General features: G+C 47.0%; 1 protein-coding gene and 1 pseudogene across 5 annotated transcripts in view; one reads left to right on the top strand and one right to left on the bottom strand.

Moving 5' to 3' along the window:
- The window catches only part of SPATA13 (spermatogenesis associated 13), a 371,963-nt gene that overhangs the window by 260,989 nt on the left and 90,131 nt on the right, over window positions 1–20,843 (top strand). The window lies entirely within an intron of this gene.
- LOC138843730 (proteasome assembly chaperone 2 pseudogene) lies at window positions 6,905–9,352 on the bottom strand (annotated as a pseudogene).

Here is a 20,843-nt window from a genome sequence, read left to right as displayed (position 1 = left end):
GTGCAGGAACCCAAGAACTTGGGCCATTCTCGGCTGCTTTTCCCAGGCACAGTCGCAGGGAGCTGGATCAGAAGTGGAGCAGCTGGGACTTGAACTGGCACCCATATGAGAAGCTGGTGTCGCAGGTGGTGGCTTTGCCTAGCTATGCCATATGTCGGCCCCAGTTTCTGTTTCTTTGGAGATTACTGTGCTTGATTTAATTTGAGGTCAACTGAGAGCCCCAAGAGGTGAATATTCACCCCATTGTTGAAGATTGTTTATTTTTTTTAACTTTTATTTAATGAATATAAATTTCCAAAGTACAGCTTATGGATTACAATGGTCCCCCCCCCATAACTTCCCTCCCATCTGCAACCCTCCCCTTTCCCTCTCCCTCCCCCCTTCCATTCATATCAAGATTCATTTTCAATTCTCTTTATATACAGAAGATCAGTTTAGCATATATTAAGTAAATATTTCAACAGTTTGCACCCACATAGAAACACAAAGTGAAAAATACTGTTTGAGTACTAGTTATAGCATTAAACCACAATGTACAGCACATTAAGGACAGAGATCCTACATGAGGAGTAAGTGCACAGTGACTCCTGTTGTTGACTTAACAAATTGACACTCTTGTTTATGGCATCAGTAATCACCCTAGGCTCTTGTCATGAGCCGCCAAGGCTATGGAAGCCTTTTGAGTTCACCAACTCTGATCATATTTAGACAAGGTCGTAGTCAAAGTGGAAATTCTCTCCTCCCTTCAGAGAAAGGTGTCGCTCCCCGTCTTCGTGGAGGAATGACACAGGACCCTGCGTTGTTCTTTCGTCTGCTCGGCCCTCCCCGGGTTTGCTGCTGGTTCTTCCCGGGTTGGCTACTGTCCCTTCCCGGGTTGGCTGCTGGTCCTTCCCGGGTTGGCTACCGTCCCTTCCACCTCCGTGGAAGGGCGGTTCCCCCTGCCACATTCCCCACTTCCGCGGGGGAGCGGCACACCGCCGGCCGGCTCTCTCGGGGGCTGCACAGGTGTTCCTCAGGTGTTCCCCTTAGATGTTCCTCATGCATGCCGTCTCTCTCCTCCTTTATAGTCCTCTTCCGCCAATCCGTGCTCTGCTACCCACACGCCGAGTACGCTGCTCTCCTCCAATCAGGAGCAGGTCCCACAGTTTATTGGTTGAACTGGAGGCAGCTGCGTAGAAGCTGTTTTCTCCTCTCCCAGCGCCATATTGTGGGAGAGCAGATGCATAGAATAAGTCTTAATTCCAGTAACTCAGTCCAGTCCAGGTTGCTCCCCACAAAAGGTACCTCCTTCTTTGATGACACGTTCTTTTCACTGGGATCTCACTCGCGGAGATCTTTCATTTAGGTTTTTTTTTCCCCCAGAGTGTCTTGGCTTTCCATGCCTGAAATACTCTCATGGGCTTTTCAGCCAGATCCGCGTGCCTTAGGGCTGATTCTGAGGCCAGAGTGCTGTTTAGGACATCTGCCATTCTATGGGTCTGCTGTGTATCCCGCTTCCCATGTTGGATTGTTCTCTCCCTTATTAATAGTTTCCTTTTTGAACCTGAAGTTTACCCAAATTATGTGGAAAATACAATGTCCCTGGAAAATAGGGATCAATAACTATGGGTTTGGTGTCTTCTGGGTGATGTTATAATCTCCTTGAGGACAGAGCCTTGTGGGTCTTGGCTCCTGGACCCTGATACTTGGTAGTTCTTAGCAGGTGTGATCCTAAAAAGTACAGAGATATCACCAGGCTCCAATAAGGATGGTCAAGAACAGGGCCATTTTAGAAATTCAATGTGAAAATGCCTATGAGCACAACATATCAAGAGTAATTATTTTATTTTATTTTTGACTTTTAAAAATACTTGAGAGAGAAAGGAATCTCCTGTCCAGGGGTTTGTTCCTCAAATACCTACGTGGCTAGGGCTAAGCTGGGAACTCAGTCCAGGTCTCCCAAATGGGTGCCAGGGACCTAACTCCTTGAGTCATCACTGCTGCCTCTGCTTAGTAGGAAGCTGAGTCAGGTGATGGATGTGGGACTTGAACCCAGGTACTGTGATGGGGGATGCAGGTGTTTTAACTTCTAGGCCAAATACATGGTCCCTATGTAAGACTTTCACTTCCTTTCCATTTCTAGATTTAAAAGGTCGTTGGTTTTATTGAAGCTAGATTGCCACACATAAGGTATGGAGTTGGGGGATGAAAGGTGAGAAGACAGCTTTGCCCAGTGTTGTCAATAAAGGGAGACGAGGCTATCTGGAGGAGGCCACAGCATCAGCGCCAGGTTCTTGCTGCTCCCAGAGCCCACCTGTGCAGCAGGAATGAAAGCCACAATTCTGCCACGTTTCCCTCCCAGCTAAGTCCGCCTGTGTGCTGGACCACTCACAGGTGTTTCTTAAGGCATTGCACTGGCCTGCCCCCTCTGAACTGATTAATGTCCAAAGTGACAGAGTAGCTTTGGAGCTGTCTCCAGCCCAGAACTCTGGTCCACTCCAGGACAGCACTGACCCTCAGGGGATTTCAAAACATTCATAGAAGTAGACTTAAAAGGTAAGTGTACTTTGGTCAAATTTTTTTTTTTCAAATTCATGCATAGGGGCCGGCACTGTGGCGCAGTGGGTTAATCTTCCGTCTGCAGCACTGGCATCCCATGTGGGTACCAGTTCTAGTCCTGGCTGCTCCTCTTCCAATCCAGCTCTCTGCTGTGGCCTGGAGAGCGGTGGAAGATGGTCCAAGTCCTTGGGCCCCTGCACCCGCTTTGGAGACCTGGAAGAAACACCTGGCTCCTGGCTTCGGATCAGCGCAGCTCCGGCCATTGCGGCCATCTGGGGAGTGAACCAATGGAAGGAAGACTTCTCTCCATCTGTCCCTCTCATTGTGTTACTCTTCCTCTCAAATAAATAAAATCTTTAAAAAATTATGCATAGTTTTTTCATAATATATATTGTCTGTGAACTTTTTGAATACCCTTGGGTGTGTGTATGTCTATATATGTGTAAATATATATCTATTATATATCTATATACTTAACACCTGTATATTCTATATATGTGGGAGTGTGTGTGTGTGTGTGTGTGTGTGTACTTGGTGTTCTTGATGTGCGTTTCCCAGATGATTGAGCATTTTTTTCATTTATGTATTCATCAGTTGTATGTCTTCTTTGGAGAAATATGTCTGTTCAGATCCTTTGCCCATTTTGATCTCGGGTTATTTGTGGTTGGTTTTTGTTTTCTTTCTTGTTTTTTTTTTTTTTTCTGCTGATGAATTGTTTCAGTTCCTTATGTATTTTGCATGTTAGTTAGCTCACTATTGGAAATATGATTTGCAAATATTTTCTCCCCATTCTGTTGGCTGCTTTTTCATTTTGTTGATTGTTTCATTCACTATGTAGAAGCTTTTAAATTTGATAAATTCTAGTTATTTTTGCTTTTATTGCCTGTGCTTTTGGTGTCATGGCCAAAAGAAAAAAAAAAGTCTTTGCCTAGACTAATGTCAAGAAGCTTTCCCCTATGTTTTCTTGTAGGACTTTTACAGTTCAAATTGTATGTTTAAGTCCTTAATCCATTGAATTGTTTTAAGAAAAGGAGCCATTTTCATTCTTTCACATGTGGATATCCAGTTTTCCCAGCACCATTTAAGAGACTGCCCTTTCCCTCTAGGTATTGTTGGCATCCTTGTTGAATTAGTTCACTGTGTATGTATGGGTTTATTCTGGGCCTCCCTCTTCAGTTCTATTAGTCTATGAGTCTGTGTCTATGCCAGTGTCATACTGTTCTGATTACGGTAGCTTTATAATATGATTGAAATCAGGTATGCCTCCAGCTTTATTCTTCTTTTTCAAGATTACTTGTGGAGTCTTTTATGGTTCCAAATGAGTTTTAGAATTTTTCCTGTTTCTGTGATAAATACCATTGGAATTTTTCTAGGAACTGCATTGGATCTTTAAATGACTTTGGGTACTGTGGACATTTTAATAATAGTAATCTTCCAATCCATGAATAAAGGAGATGTTTCCATTTATTTGTCTTCAGTTTTTTTTAATCACATTTTCTAGTTTTTGTTGTACAGACATTTCAGTTCTTTGGTTTAGTTTACTCCCAAGTTTTTTATTCTTTTTGATATTATTTTAAATGGATTGTCTTCTTGATTTTTTTTTTTTTTTTTTGGATAGCTCATTGTTAGTGTGTAGAAATGCAACTGATTGGGAGACCTGAATGGGGTCTCTGTCTCAGTCCCTTGTACGCCCCATCATCTATCATCTCTGACATTCTGGGGGACACCAGGAGGCATGCACGCATCCAAACACCCTTAGAACCTATTTAAATTCTGTGCCTTTCCCGTGTTGGTTCGAGCTCTCTGGTGGCTGAGACCACGTCTCCTGTGCCCGTGTTCCTCCTAATGAGTCTACCCTGGTCCTTCTCAGACAGGAGGAAGCAAGGAAACAGCTATTGCATGAGTTAATGAATGAATGGAGGTTCTTTCTTCACAAGGTGAAGGGAGCAAACCACAGGCACCACGTTGATGCGGAAGACGCCAGTGGTCCTTTCCAGTTTGTTTGCTCGCTGATGACAGCCTTAGTTGACTTTGCAGGTGTTCTCCGCTGCTCAAGGCCGTGACTTGCTTATGTAACCACCCCAGGGGCTACTGAGGCAGCGAGCATTGCCAAACTTGGAGGCTGTTGCATCAGGACACTTGCTTGGTCTAGGAGGGCCTGTTGAGCCCTGCAGGGTTGATTGCTGTGCTATTGCAGTTCTGGAGTTATAATTGGAAAAGAAACAAACCGGAAGACTTTGAGAGGTTTTTTTGAGGGGTGAGCATGGGGAACGGGTGAAGCCAAGTTTGTTAAGTGAAACTTGAGTGTACTTAAGAGGTCACCTCACAGCCTGGGCAGCTGAAAGGCAGGCTGTGTTGGGTGCGTGGGCAAGCTGAGGCTCACCCGTCTCACCTGCTTCCAGGCAAGTGCTCCCGCCGCACCTTCCCATCCCTTGAATCCTAAAGTTGCAAAATTGGGAGAAACGACAAGGAGCCAAACAAGCTCAGCATGTGTTAAAGAGGCCAGGCGTGTAGGGTGTGTTGACATACTCAGATAGCTGCCTCCCTGGCTAGTCTGACCCCCTCAGTGCAATAGGGAGGCACAGCAGTGGAAGTTACAGCATGTTCACCTCTGGGCACTGGCCTGTTTGCATTTGTCCCTGTCCCCATGTGTGGAGGACAGATTCCTGGATTGAGAAAGAGGAAAAAGGTGGGGTGAGGTGAGAGCAGCTCGCAGAGGACAAAGGTATAGAGAGAGGTCAGGGAATGGCTAAGACAGAGACCCATTGCCAAATACGAGGGGTCTGCGGAAAGTTCATGGAAAATGCCTACTACTAAAGGACTGTTTGTGGATATCTGAAGTTTGGGGTACTAAAATAAATTTATCTTGAAAAACGTTTTTTGTTAAACTGATTTATTTGAGGTACAGAGACAGAGATCCTATCTCCTGATTCACTCCCCCAAATGCCTGCTACACCTGGGGCTGGGCTCAACCCAGGAGCCAAGAACTCAATCCAAGTCTCCAGGGTAGCCATCCCCACTGCCTCCTGGAGTACACATTGGTAGGAAGTAAGACTCAGGAGCTGAGCTGGGAATTGAACCCAGGCACTCAAATGTTGGGACATGGGTATCTTAACTGCTAGGTTAAATACCCACCCCTAACTTATTTTTTTTTTAAGATTTATTTATTGGCTGGCGCCATGGCTCACTTGGCTAATCCTCCGCCTGTGGCGCTGGCACCCCAGGTTCTAGTCCTGGTTGGGGCGCCAGATTCTGTCCCAGTTGCTCCTCTTCCAGTCCAGCTCTCTGCTGTGGCCTGGGAGGGCAGAGGAGAATGGCCCAAGTGCACCCGCATGGGAGACCTGGAAGAAGCACCTGGCTCCTGGATTCTGATCGGCGCAGCGCCAGCCGTAGCGGCCATTAGGGGAGTGAACCAACTGAAGAAGACCTTTCTCTCTGTCTCTCCCTCACTGTCTATAACTCTCTCTCTGTCTCTCTCTCTCACTAACTCTGCCTGACAAAAAAATAAAAAAATAAATAAAAATTAAAAGATTTATTTATTTATTTGAAAGCCAGAGTTACACAGAGAGAGGAGAGGCAGAGAGAGAGAGAGGTCCTCCATCCGCTGGTTCACTCCCCAATTGGCTGCAATGGCCGGAGCTGTGCCGATCCGAAGCCAGGAGCCAGGAGCTTCTTCCGGGTCTCCCATGCAGGTGCAGGGGCCCAAGGACTTGGACCATCTTCCACTACTTTCCCAGGCCATAGCAGAGAACTGGATCAGAAGTGGAGCAGCCAGGTCTTGAACCAGCGCCTGTATGGGATGCCGGTGTTTCAGGCCAGGGTGTTAACCTGCTGTGCCACAGTGCCAGCCCCCAAACTTATTTTAATTCTTTTTCATAAACGTTTTGAAATATTCATATTTCAAAGAGTCTTTCTCCAAGTGGAAAGAAGGCAGAGCTGGGCCAGCATTGTGGCACAGCAGGTTGAGCTACTGCCTGTGATACCACATTCTGTATTGGAGCACCACTTCCAGTCCTGGTGGCTCCACTTCCAAGTGGCTCCTGGCTTTGCCTGGCGCAGCCCCAACCATCGCGGCTACTGGGGAAGTGAATCAGCAGATCAAAGATCTCTTTCTCTTCGTCTCTCTCTCTCTGTAACTCTCTTTCAAATAAATAAAATAAATCTTAAAAAAAAAATCAGCTCCATGTCAGAGGAGCCGTCCAGTGAGACGTGATTCCAGAACAATCCTTAGTCAGATACTCTCCCCTGTTCCATTCTATCAAGCATCTTCTTTTTTATTTGTGAAGAGTAAATATTTATTTCCTAATACATTGTCACATAATGCAGATCTTTCATACTGAATGTTTATAATAGTTATGTTGGTATTGAGTGTCTTAGGATACAAAGCACAAAGCCAAAAACAGATCCAAAGAGTGCAAGAGGGGCAGTGTTGTGGTGGACCACATGCAATGCCAGCATCCCATGTGGGCACCAGTTTGAGTTCCCACTGTTCCACTTCTGATCCACATCCCTGCTAGTGGCTTGAGAAAACCAGCAGAAGATGGCCCAAGTGTTTGTGCACCTGCCACCCACATGGGAAACATGGATGAAGCTCCTGGCTCCTGGCCATTGTGACCATCTGAGGAGGGAACCTGCAGATGGAAGATATTCTCTCTCTCTCTCTCTCTCTCACTCTTGACTTTCAAAATAAATCTTTGAAAATAAAAAAAAAAGTGTGGAAGAAGACCACTGCCTAAGAGTAATCTCCAAGAACTTTGTATTTTCCATGGTAAGGCAAATGCTAGGGAGCCCACACTCTGTAACTGTAGTTTGAAGCCATTCATGAAGATATGCATCGGGGCTGTCCCCTTCTGAGGCAAATTTCGGCAGAAGTGCCACTTGGGTCTCTTTAGAACAGCTGCCATCATACAGTGCTTTTGTGATGCCCTCTCCCAGGACACACGCCAAGCTCAGACTCCTCCTTTGCAGGAACACATGGGTGTTTTTCCATATTGTGCCACTTAAGACACTTTATTTTATCTTGAACACATTTTTTTTTGTATGGAAGGTGTATGTAGGTCCTGGGAGGGGGTGTTGCAGAGCTGTTTATCACTAGGAAGTGATAGGAAATGACTGTCGGGAGGAACAGTAACCCTAACACAGCTACCACTTTTCACCCAGGAAAGCAGTTTTTCACAGAATGACTTAGATTTATACCTTGTAAAAACAGAGTTTAACTGAAGAGCTGCTAGCTCCGTTGGAAACAGTGAATATACTTCTGCATTTGTACTGAGTTCGGTTGCATTTTCTTCCACTGTTGCATAGGGGTTGTTTCCAATCATTGGCATGTGACAGTCAGTATAGAAGTAACTGATTGCAAACATAATCAGGGTAGAAATGATCAGACCTATTGCAAACTGGCTCACATTTTCAGTGTGGTGTCAGGCGCGTGAAGTCTGACAGGTCGGGGCAGCTCTTTGCAGTCACCAAGTGCAGTCACAGCAGGGTAGGACCAAGGGAACAAGTGCATGCCTGGAAAGAACACTCAGGCAGGCAGAAACCCAAGCTTGGTGCCTGCACCCCGCGCCCAAGTCCCTAGATCATCAGGCAGCTGCTGAGCTCTTGAGGGCTGGACCATCACATGCAAGGAAAGATCCATGTGGCCAAGGCTTCCCCCCGACAGGCCATGTTGGAGGTTTGGGTAAGGTTGTGCCTGGTGACCGTCCCCAGGTTCACAAAGACGGTGTGGTTGGGAAGAAAATCAGGAGTGAAGGCGGAAGGTCAGAGATGCCCCCCGAGGCAGCAGGAGGTGTTGCAGTTTTGGGGACGAAGCTGCTGTATGCTGTTCTCTCCTGCTATCCCCTCAACCTGGCTGCAAAAGCCAGGGCTGTGCCAGGTCAAAGCCAGGAGCCAGGAGCTTCTTCCACGTCTCCCACATGGATGCAGGGGCCTAAGTGCCTGGGCCATCTTCCACTGCCTTTCCAGGCACATCAGCAGGGATGCTGGATTGGAAGTGGAACAGTCAGGACTCAAACCGGTGCCCATATGGGATGCTGGTGCCGTAGCCAGAGACTTAACCTACTGTGCCACAGTGCCAGACTCAATAAATGAATCTTTAAAAAAAAAAAAATGAATTGGGGCTCTGCCTTGAAATACCTTTTTTATGTAAAGGGCAAAAATAAAAATGTACTTGAACACTAAAGTAAATGCAGGGAAACACTACACAGACATGCCCCTAACAGTTATTAAGTGAGTCTGGTTAAGTGCCAGAAGTTAGCGCTGCACTGTTTGTTCCTCAAAAGGCATTAACTGTGTCAGCTGCACTACAGAACATCTCAGCCTGTGAATGCAGGCTCCGGATTCTGGCCAATCTGCCTCCAGCGAGCAGAGACACTCTTGTTGTTCCAGTGACCTTGCAAGTACCTTCGAGATGAGGGCCGTCCATCTGGAAAACTTTCCTTGTTCTGAATGGTAACGGGGGAGGCGCGGTCTCGGCGGTGACATCAGTCTTGGCATTGGCTGCAGGCGTTAGGTAGTCCTAACTGTGAACACTGGCGATTACTGTTGCAGCCTTATGATTTTCGCCCCCAGGAAGGAGCTGGGCAGGGGATGAGCTGGAGGAAGCCAGACAGAAAGCTGCGCGTGTTCGGAGCTGCAGTGGATAGTGGCTCCCTGGAACCTTTCCAGGCTCGTGTAGCCCCCTGTGTTGATGTGATAGTGGAGAAAGAAAGGGCACGGAGGACTGGATCTTTGTGGGGCACTGAGGACAGGGTCAGGGAAGGACAGCTGGGGAAGATGTCACCTGCCCTTTCGTCTGGTGCTGCACCTCCCCCATCGCGGACAGATTTGGAGATTTCCCTCTTTGGTCTAAGACTGCCTGTACAAGCGTGCTTTTTCTCCATCCCATTGCCCCACAGGGTTGAAAAGCAAGCCTCCATCCCCATGGGGGAAACACCGTTCTCCCCCAGAGGAATGTGGCTTAGCCCAGTAACCCAAATAAGACAAGCCAAGACAGTCGCTCACTTGTATAAAATTGACGCCTTTCCCCAAGATGTGATTATTCCACCTTTGAACCATGTTTTTATTTATTCGAGAGGCACAGAGAGCAAGTGCTCCCGTGCAGGGATTTACTCCCCGAATGCGTACAACGGCCAGGGCTGGGAAAAGGCCAAAGCTGGGAGCCAGAAATTCAATACAGGTCGTCTGCTTGGGTGACAAGGACCCACGTGCTTAGCCATGACTGCTGCCTCCCGGGGTCTGCATTAGCAGGAAGCTGGAATTGGGAGCCAGACCTGGAAATGCCAACCCAGGCATGGGATGCAGGCATCTTAACCGCGAGGCCAGTCTCTTGCTTTCTGACTCAGTGTTTCCATGTGGACTTTCAGTTTACAAACATTTAGCATAAGTGGTCAAATATGTAAATAAAACCAGAGCTGCTGTTTCCATTGAAGCATCCTCCTCTCCCCACCTTGTGCAGAAGAGACCCTGAGAATCTCAGATCGGTCCACGAGTAAGGGCAGCCTTCTTTCCTTTCCTGGGGTGTGTCTGTCTGGGCTGCCAGAGTCTGGCATGAGGACTGCAGGAAGGGAAAGCAACTCTGTTACTGGACTTGGAACCTTGGATGCATTTGCCTACAGAAAAGCTGCAGATTGTGATTAAATTAAAGGCAGCTCTATTACAGACGCTATATATAACGAGATGATCTAAGAAGGCAATATTTAGACCTTGCTATAGGGAACTAGTGTGCTCATATGAGTAAACTGTGAGAATACACCTCATTCATGAAAGGTGGGGTGCTGGGATTGCCAGCCTCTGGTCAGACTCCAGAGAGACTGGCGTGAAAGAAGGGGGATAATGGGGAGAGAAAAGGGGAGACCAACCTGGGCTTGTCAAGCACAGGAGTAAGTCCTGTCACCATGAGGGCTGTCTTTCTACAGACCCCTAGACTGTCATTTGTAAAAAAGAACTGCTGTATAATTGTTAGCAAGCAATGCATTAACTGTTTTCAAGTACTTTGAGTTGTCGTATTTATCTGAATATATTTCAACAACTCATTTGCAATTCATTTGACTTAATGATAGAAGTTTAGTATTTCAAAAACTCAGATGACACAAAATATATATTTCAGGTAGGTTAATACAACAGCATTTGACCTGAAATGGCTACTGTTATTTTCAACCCAAATATGAGTGCTTTCAACTTTAAATTTCTAGACCAAGAGGTTCATAAAGCAGTATGCAATTTTACTTCTCCTTTATATTTTATAAATTTAAAATAGTTTCTCTGAACCAAGAGTAAGGAAAATATTAAGCTATAACTTGCATTAAGAAGTTATGCTAAGAGGCCGGCATTGTGGCCTGCAGGCAAAGCCACTGCCTGCAATGCCAGATCCCGTATGGGTGCCAGTTTTAGTCCCTGCTGCCCTACTTCCAACCCAGCTCCTTGCTAATGGCCTGAGAAGAGCAGCAGAGATGGCCCAGGTGCTTGGGTCCCTGCCACCCATGTGGGAGACCCAGATGAAGCTCCTGGCTCCTGGCTTCGACCTGGCTCAGCCCTGGCTTTTGCAGACACTTGGAGAGTGAACCAGCAGAAGGAAGATTCTCTCTCTCTCTCTCTCTCTCTCTAACTTTTTCAAATAAATAAACAAATCTTTAAAAAATTTTTTTCAGAAAAAGAAGTAATGCTAACATATTTTGTAGATAAAATGTCTATATTTTTAATAAAAGGTAAGATTTTATGAAAGAAATATCATTTTCCTAATAATCACAGTACTTCAGAATCCCCCTTGAGCATTTTTTTTAGTTAGATACTGCTGATTAACATGAGACTTAAGCATTATATGTTAATATTTTATCAATATCTAAATTTGGACTTTTTAAAAAAACATTTATTTGAAAGAGTTACGGGGAGGGAGAGGGAGACGGAGGAGGAGAGAGAGAGGGAGGAAGAGAGAGATAGAGAGAGAGGTCTTCCACCTATTGGTTCACTCACCAAATGGCTGCAACAGCCAGAGCTGTGCTGATCCAAAGCCAGGAGCCAGGAGTGTCCTCCAGGTCTCCCACGTGGGTGCAGGGACCCAAGGATTTGGGCCATCTACTGCTTTCCCAGGTGCATTAACACCTAAAGCTGGATTGGAAGTGGAGCAGCTGGAACCAAACCAGTGCCCATATGGGATACCAGCACTGCACACAGTGCCAGCCCTTGGACATTAATTTTTAAAACTATTTTAAATGTGTTATAAAGCATTTCTTTATAACATTATTTTATTTAAAAAAGATAGATAGGAGTTGGCTTATTAAAAAGATTCATTTATTTATTTGAAAGGCAGAGTTAGAGAGAGAGGGAGAGAGAGAACTTCTGTCTGCTGATTTACTCCCCATATAGCTGCAACAGCTGAGGCTGGGCCAGTTGGAAGCCAGGAGCTAGATGGTTCATCTGGGTTTCCCATGTGAGAGGCAGGGGCCCAGATACTTGGGCCATCTTCCTCTTTCCAGGTCCAAGGAGCTGGATCAAAAGTGGAGCAGGTGGGACTTGAACTGCAGCTCATATGGGATGCCAGCACCACAGCTGTACCACAACACTGTCCCCTCTTCATAACATTCTTGTCACATTAACTCAAATGTTCATTTTGTGTAATCTGAGCATTCAATTTATACTAAACTTTGGTAGGCGAATTGATTCTCTGTTAAAATGAACTATCTGTATTAGTTAAAAAGTGACTGATTTGAGTATAATTATTAACAAGTCGTATTTACTTTTCTGTGATATTAAAATTTCTTTTTAACTGAATATTGAAAAAGTCACAGAATTAGACACATTACTGCAGTATTAGAACATTACTGCAGTATTAGAACATAACCATCATTAAATTGAACATTCTACCTCAGGACATTGTAACTGTTAATAATTTTTTTTATTTAAAGATTTATTTATTTGAAAGTCAGAGTGGCCAGCGCCGCAGGCTGCGGCGCCGGCACACCGGGTTCTAGTCCCGGTCGGAGCGCCGGATTCTTTCCCAGTTGCCCCTCTTCCAGGCCAGCTCTCTGCTGTGGCCTGGGAGTGCAGTGGAAGATGGCCCAAGTGCTTGGGCCCTGCACCTGCATGGGAGACCAGGAGAAGCACCTGGCTCCTGGCTTCGGATCAGCGCAGTGCGCCGGCTGCAGCGGCCATTGGAGGGTGAACCAACGGTAAAGGAAGATCTTTCTCTCACTGTCTAACTCTGCCTGTCCAAAAAAAAAAAAAAAAAAAAGAGTTACACAGGAAGAGAGAGAGGTCTTCCAACTGCTGGTTTACTCCCCACTTTGTCTGAAGCCAGGAGCTTCTCCCAGTCTCCCACGTGAGTGCAGGGGCCCAAGGACTTGGGCCATCTTCTACTGCTATCCCAGGCCATAGCAGAGAGCTGGATCAGAAGTGGAGCAGCCGGGACTGGAACTGGTGCCTATTTGGCATGCCAACACTGCAGGTGGCAGCGTTACCTGCTACGTCACAGTGCCAGGGCCTTCCTTTTATTGTTTATCAGTACTATCCAACAATAAATAGAATCTTCTCTTTAAAAATGATACATCCTAATAATTTCAAAGAAACCACTGTGAAACTAGTTGATGACACATTCACTTTCTCTATTTACTGTATTTCTTGTTCCTGAAGGCATCAGTGGCCACAAGGGTGATGGACATCCTGTGAAGCACCGGGAAGCGTCCTCAGGGAAGCTTGTTCTAGTCCTGCCTGCTGGGCTGACAGTCCTGAGATCTGCACAAGTGACACTTTCCCCATCCATCCTCAGTCATTCAACTGACGGCATGCTGAGAGTACAGGGTGAAACACAAAGTGGTTTCTGCCTTCAAAGAATTTGTCAGAGGTGGGCTTTGACCTTGAAGTTAAGGTGCCCACTGTCCACATCAGAGGACCCACCTGACTGCCAGTCCAGGTTCTGGCTCCTAACTCCAGCTTCCTGCCAGTGCAGGCCTGGAAAGCAGTGGTGATGGCTCAAGTAGTTGGGTCCCTGCCACCCATGGGGGAGACCTGAATCAAATTTCTGACTTCAGTCTGGCCCAGTCCTGGCCACTTTGGGCATTTGGAGAGAGAAACTTTAGATGGGAGCTCCTTCTGCCTCTTGGATAAGTTGTGTTTTTTGTAAGTAAATGAGAAAGTTAACAAAAAAGAAAATGTCAGACTCTTCCTAGAGATTAGTAGAGAATCAGACAAGCAAAGCAGAGTGACAGAGCCTCATGGCAAGACTAGAAAGAGCTATGTACAGGTTCCTGGAGCCCACAGGGAGCAGCTGACCGGGATAAGAAGGAAGGAATTCCTTTAGGACAAAATGTATTTGAATTCAGAAAGGTTAGGCAAAACACACTCAGATCTATGAGTGAGGAAGAGAAGTGCCTCTAGGTGCTTTGAGTAGACAATCTAACACAAGGGTTTCTTTATACCACAGAGAAGGCAGTGAAGCAACTCAGGTGGTAGCAGGAAGGTGCATGACTGGAGGGCCACAGAGGAGCTTGGTGTTACTGTAGCCAGGGATTGGTGCCACCTGTAAGACCTTGGAGCTGGGGTGAGGGGCGGGACGGGGAGCTACTCACAAGGGCTGCAGCGAAGGGGAGCTGCAACTACTGGAAATACCCCTCAGAGAGAGGGGGAATGCCTGGGACCCCTTCACCCCACCTTCGCATCACTCACGCCTGCTTCCTGCTGCCCAGAGCCATTGTTGCAGGGACTGTGTTTCCCTGCAATACAGAGACAGCAGTGCTGGAGAAAGAGAGCAGGCCAGGAGCTCCGAAGAAGGCACAGCAGTCCGTGAATTACTCAGCCGCAGCTCCACTGCAGTTTGGGAAGGAGACTGGCAGTAGCGTTGAGGACGGGTAGGGGTGAGCCAGTCCTGAGATCTGAGATTCCTCAGGAGGCTAAGGCATTGCCCAGGTGGAAGGTTCTACAGGACAGGGGGTGGTGGTGGCCCCACTGAGCAAGAGCTGATGAGATACACGATGGAGTCTCTCTTGTGGGACGAGATGGGGGTCGGGGTCTGGGAGGATCTCAGGTGTGGCCAGTAGAGGGCAGTGCTGGGGGTGGAAGTCCAGTCCGTTGAGCTTTCCTGACTGGTGTGTTGGGCCCCATCTACCTATCTTTCAAGAACCCAGTGGTGCCTGAGACCTCAGCACTGAGTGCTGTCCGTACTGTGTTTGTTCTCTCTCTCTCTCTCTTTTTTTTTTTTTTTTTTTAAGATTTATTTTTTTACTTGAGAGGTAGAGTTACAGACAGAGAGAGGTCTTCCATCCACTGGTTCACTCCCTAGAGGGCTGCAACGGCTGGAGATGTGCCGACCCGAAGCCAGGAGCCAGAAGCTTCTTCTGGGTCTCCCACGCGGGTGCAGGGGCCCAAGCACTTGGGCCATCTTCTACTGCTTTCCCAGGCTCATTAGCAGAGAGCTGGATTGGAAATGGAACAGGCGGAACATGAACCTGTGCCCATATGGGATGCCGACACTGCACTTGGAGGCTCAGCCCACTATGCCACAGTGCCAGCCCCACCGTATTTGTTCTTATACATACACACCTACAATCAAATTATGACCTGTCATGTATGGCAGGCACATGAAGGCTTCTCTTTGGCGTGTCCAAATTGCCAGCCAAGTACTTGCTGTAAGATTATGAATTGTGTATTTGTGGAATTTTCCATGTAGTACTTGGGGGCTGTAGTTGACCACGTGGGTCCGGGCAACCCATGTGGGAGACCTGGATGGAGTTCTAGGCTCCTGGTTTGGGGCTGGCCCAGCCTGGACTCCTGTGGCCATTTGAGGCCACAAGAGTAGATGTCAGCTATCTTACTGTCTCTCCTACTCTCTTTGTCACTCCACCTTTTAAATAAACAAAATAAATATTTTTTTAAATAAGCTTGTTCCCTAAGATAATATTCTGTAGTGTTCTGATTCAAGGAGCTGACCTTTCATTCCTTCAGAATTTCAGATTTAATGTATTTTTTTCCAATGTCACACTTTCTGTAATTTACATAAGCATTTTACAGAAATTTTCTTGCTTGGATATTTAACCTGTTGTATGTATATCCCAGAATTTTAAATGTAAGTTCTAACTTTAAAATTGCTAGTCTGAATTGTTTTTACAGAATTCTCATACCAATGAGACGAAATGTTCTATTCTAAAGTTCAGACACCCCGGAATCCAGCTTGTAGGAATGGATTTCACAATATTCCCATATGAAAGTCTTTCTTGTGGTTCTGTTCATAGTATCTCTGGCAGAGCTCCCACGATTTATAAGACTTGCTCCAAAGCCACTCATTGAATTGCAACCCTTGTTAGTTCACGGAGGTCAAAGTCTTATTTCTAAATAATGCAACTTGGTATGTCACTCAGAAATTCCAGGAAAAGCTGTTTTCCGTGATTTTCAGTTTCGTTCCAAGCAGCACACAACAGTCATGTTGTTCAGCTCATGAACAAATTAGTAAGTCACTCATCTTTAACAAGTGTTGCTCTAAACAGGAACTCGGATTTTCTTCCTGTCTCTTATGGAATCTGAATCTTAAACCGTAAACAAGACGAGCATTTGCCCTAGCAGGAAGACAGTGCTGGAGACACTGCATCCAATGTCAGGTACCTGGGATCGAGTCCCAGCTACACTCTAGATTTCATCTTCCTGCTAATGCACACCAGGGGAGGTGACAGGTAATGGCTTAAGTGATTGGATCCTTGCCATCCATTCGAGAGACCTGGATTGGGTTCCTGGCTTCCAGTTTCGGTCTGGCCCAGCCCTGACCCCTGTCATGGCAGGCATTTGTGGAGTGAACCAGTGGTAGAGGGGAGCTCTGTCTGTCTCCTATCTCTCTGCCTCTCAAATCAATAAACTGATTTTTAAAAACTTAATTAAGTTTTAAGTGAATATTTAGAATTGCCAGTGTTATAAAACTTTAATCATTTTTATTCTAGAAAAGTGTGTAATGATGATTTGTTGTGCTCGTATAGACAAAAAGGATAACTGATAAAATTTCTTTGCTTATTTTTAGATTTATTTATTTATTTTAGATTATTTATTTTAGACTTACAGAGAGAGGGTGAGGGAGAAGCAGCGAGACAGAGAAGTCTTCTGTCTGTTGGTTCATTTTCCAAATGGCCACAATTACCCACGCTGGGCCAGTCTAAAACCAGGAGCCAGGAGTTTCTTCCAGGTCTCCCATGTGGGTGCGGGGGTCCAAGTACTTGGGCTCATCTCCCACTTCCTTCCCAGGTGCATTAGCAGGGAGCTGGGTTGAGAGCGGAGCAGAAGGGACTCCAGCACTCCAATATGAGATGCTGACCTCCCAAGGGGCAGCTTAACCCCCTACATCACAGTGCCTGCCCCCCGGGTAAAACTTCACATCAAGATAAATGATCTGAGTGTGCAAAGCGCAGTTCTTGCCCTCCGAGTGCACAGTCTTGTTCTGAAGGCAACCATGTAAAAGTATCATTAGATTATATTTTGGTAAAACAGTTGGGTGAGAAGCTTGAGCACAGAGTAAGAATCTCATTCATTCTAGGAGGTTTAGGAAGGACTTCCAGGAAACATGGCACCTGGCTTGGTCTCAAAGAAGGATCTCAGGTGTTAGAGTAGGAGTAGGTGGGCTTTCTAAGTCCATTTTCCCCTTACTTTCTGCTCATCCTTGCCTTGAGCTATCCTTCCAACTATAGGCGAGTACTTCAAAAAGCTCATGGAAAATGAGATTTAGAAGTTTATTTGAGTGCAAAATGAAAAATTGAAATCCGTGCACATGAAGATTTTTCTACTTTCTGAAGGGATTGGCTGTTGCCAGTTTGTAAGGACTTTTTCAGCTTCATCCCTGAAAGTCTCATGTCGTGGGATGCTCCTTACCCCTGGGCAATCCGGACAGCTGCCCACCCTGGTTGCCTGCCTCGCAATCACACGTTCATGTTCTCGACCGTGCTGCTTTGCTCACACCATGTTACCGTGTAAAATGAGCCATTGCCATTCACTGCCTAGAGGCTCATGCTCATGGATGGCTCAGTTGGGTGACATATGCATAAATGTAGGCACCTGTTGTGTTGTAGACAACACTGCAGCATAGAATACTGAAATGTCTTACTCAAGATCCATGTGACAGGAGCTGGCACTGTGGCTTAGCAGGTAAAGCCACCTGCAGTGCCGGCATCCCATATGGGCACCGGTTGGAGTCCCAGCTACTCCACTTACAATCCAGCTCCCTGCTAATGCATCTTGGAAAGCAGCAAAAGATGAGCCAAGTCCTTGGGCCCCTGCACTCATGTGGGAGACCCAGAGGAAGCTCCTGGCTCCTTGCTTCAGCCTGGGCCAGCCTTAGCCATTGGAGCCGTTTGGGGAGTGAACCAGTGATGGAAGTGCCTTCTCTGTGTCTCTCCCACTCTCTCGCTGTAACTGTGCCTTTCAAATGAATAAAATTTTTTCTAAAGAAAAAAAATTGAATTTAGTTCCTACGCCACGGAATATTCTCAGACATACCCAGCATTTAATCATGTGCTTCCCTGTACCTCCTGAGCCCTTAGGGTCAGGTTAGCCCGGTCCTCCTTCCTTACAGTGTCCTCTACTTGTGGTGTCCACAAACAGGCTTTGTCTAGCTGAAGTGCAAGGCAGAGATGGGGCCTTCTCTCCTGTGTCCAATGCAAGACATAATGAGAGCATTGTTACTACTTACTAGGCAGTCTGTCAACGCCCGTGAACGGACTTGACAGTTGGACTAAGCTGTCTGGTTCCTTTCGGGAGTCTGAGACACAGGAGCAATCACAGTGCTCTGTCCCCGCCAGAGCAGGTGAAGGTGGACAGATGATTCCGGTGCCACACAGCGAGGGCTGCCCGGTGCCCAGGACCTTGCTTTTGCTTCAAGAAGGAGTTCAGGAGTGAGTCAGAGAATAGTGAATAGTGAACTGCAGATGTTTTATTGAGCAAGCAAAGATAACACACTCCATAGTCAGAGTGAGGCCTGACTAGAGGGCATTGGCCCTGTCTCTGAACTGTTTTTTTTTTTTTTTTAATTTATTTTACTTGAAAGTCAGAGTTACAGAGAAGCAGAGGCAGAGAGAGAGAGAGAGAGAGAGAGAGAGAGAGAGAGAGAAAGTCTTTCATCTACTGGTTCGCTCCCCAAATGGCTGCAACGGCTAGAGCTGAGCCAATCTAAAGCCAGGAGCCAGGAGTTTCTTCCGGGTCTCCCACGTGGGTGCAGGGGCCCAAGGACTTGGGCCATCTTCTACTGCACTCCCTGGCCACAGCAGAGAGCTGGATTGGAAGTGGAGCAGCCAGGACTCAAACTAGTGCCCATATGGGAGGCCGGCACTGACACAGCACCTGCCCCCTCTGCACTATTTTTTAACATTAGATGGGCATTTAATGAAAGGGGAAGCACTTTCTTTTTTTTATTATTTTTATTTTATTTTATTTTTTACAGGCAGAGTGGACAGTGAGAGAGAGAGAGACAGAGAGAAAGGTCTTCCTTTACCGTTGGTTCACCCTCCAATGGCCGCCGCGGCCGGCGCACCGTGCTGATCTGATGGCAGGAGCCAGGTGCTTCTCCTGGTCTTCCATGGGGTGCATGGCCCAAGGACTTGGGCCATCCTCCACTGCACTCCCTGGCCACAGCAGAGAGCTGGCCTGGAAGAGGGGCAACCGGGACAGAATCTGGCGCCCCGACTGGGACTAGAACCCAGTGTGCCGGCGCAGCAAGGTGGAGGATTAGCCTATTGAGCCATGGCGCCGGCCAGGGGAAGCACTTTCTAATAAAGTGACATACAGTCTAATAAAGGGAAGGGGTATTTGTGGTTTTTCTGAGAAGTAGGTGAAGATTTTCCTGAATCTGGTTACTGCTCCTCTTTGTTCCTTTTATCATGGCTTCTGGTTAGGTGTGTCATTTAGCTTGCTGAGGTGTTACAAAGAGTGTATAATAAGGTCCATCTAGGTCAGCCTTGGGCCCTACACTGGTGTGACCTTCTCCAGTCAGGGGGGGTCTGTGTATCTTCAGAGCAAGGGGAACCAAACGCATATCCTGTAGGTCTTGGGATAACAGGACCTGTTATCTCCTGGTGGCTCAGCTGCTTCCTCTGCCTCCCTGTCTCACTACCAAACGTTGGATTTGTTTTGAAGCTGGTTGCAGATTTTTACACCCAATCTCAGTGAAGAAATGATTCAAGACTGCTTATGTGACTCATTCAGATGCCACCCACAGCTCCCCAGGCCCCCTGATTTCTCCCTTAGAACTTGAAATGTCAGGGCATAGGTCTTAGCCCATCCATCTTCTGATTAATGGATTGGCTGACAGGCTGAGTCAGTGCAGCCTCCCTGGTCCTAGCTGGGACCTTCAGCCCCGGGACTCTGGCTCTGCCTGAGAATCTGTCCTCACTGGGCACAATGGAGGGCAGATGTCTCTGCATGAGGTCAAATTCTGCACTTGGCAGCGGTAAGGTCTTTATCCAACTCCCTCCTCCTCCTCTTCTGCCTTTACTATTGCTTTGGAGGTAGTGGACTTGACTGGTGCCTAAAGACTGCTGGGATTCTTTTCATTTAAGGTCATGAGAACTGGAATTGGAGCCAGATACAGCCTGGGGTGCAAGTTCCAGCGGTGCTTGTCCTCTTCATTAATTCATTCATTCATTCAATGTAGTCCAGAACAGCATAGGCTTTTTTTCTTTGGGGGGTGGGCAGCTGTAGGCCCCCCCAGACCAATGACCTAACCTACCCTGCCCAAGCATCAGTTTGATATCATAAAAATGAAAATCATTCCATTGATCCTGTCGGTGTGTATGAGTACTTGGTGGCATGGTTTTTTTGTTTTTTGTTTTTTTGGACAGGCAGAGTGGACAGTGAGAGAGAGAGACAGAGAGAAAGGTCTTCCTTTGCCGTTGGTTCACCCTCCAATGGCCGCTGATCCGAAGCCAGGAGCCAGGTGCTTTTCCTGGTCTCCCATGGGGTGCAGGGCCCAAGCACTTGGGCCATCCTCCACTGCACTCCCTGGCCACAGCAGAGAGCTGGCCTGGAAGAGGGGCAACTGGGACAGAATCCGGCGCCCCGACCGGGACTAGAACCCAGTGTGCCGGCGCCGCAAGGCGGAGGATTAGCCTAGTGAGCCGCGGCACCAGCCGGCAAATTGTTCTTAATGACCTGACTACAAGGTCATGGACACAGGTGAATGGTGGGAGGGGCAAGGACACAGGTGAATGGAGGAGGGGCATGAATAAAGATGTTTCTTGGGAAAGGAATGGACACGAGTATGTGGGAGGAGGGCAAGGACACAGGTATATGGGGGAAGGGCCTGTGGAGGAGGAAAGAAGATATAACAGCTGTTTCTCTTGAATTATTGT

The sequence above is a fragment of the Oryctolagus cuniculus genome, chromosome 9, assembly GCF_964237555.1.
Source record: "Oryctolagus cuniculus chromosome 9, mOryCun1.1, whole genome shotgun sequence".
NCBI classification, from domain to species: Eukaryota; Metazoa; Chordata; class Mammalia; order Lagomorpha; family Leporidae; genus Oryctolagus; species Oryctolagus cuniculus.
This window is presented reverse-complemented; position numbering and strand designations above follow the sequence as displayed.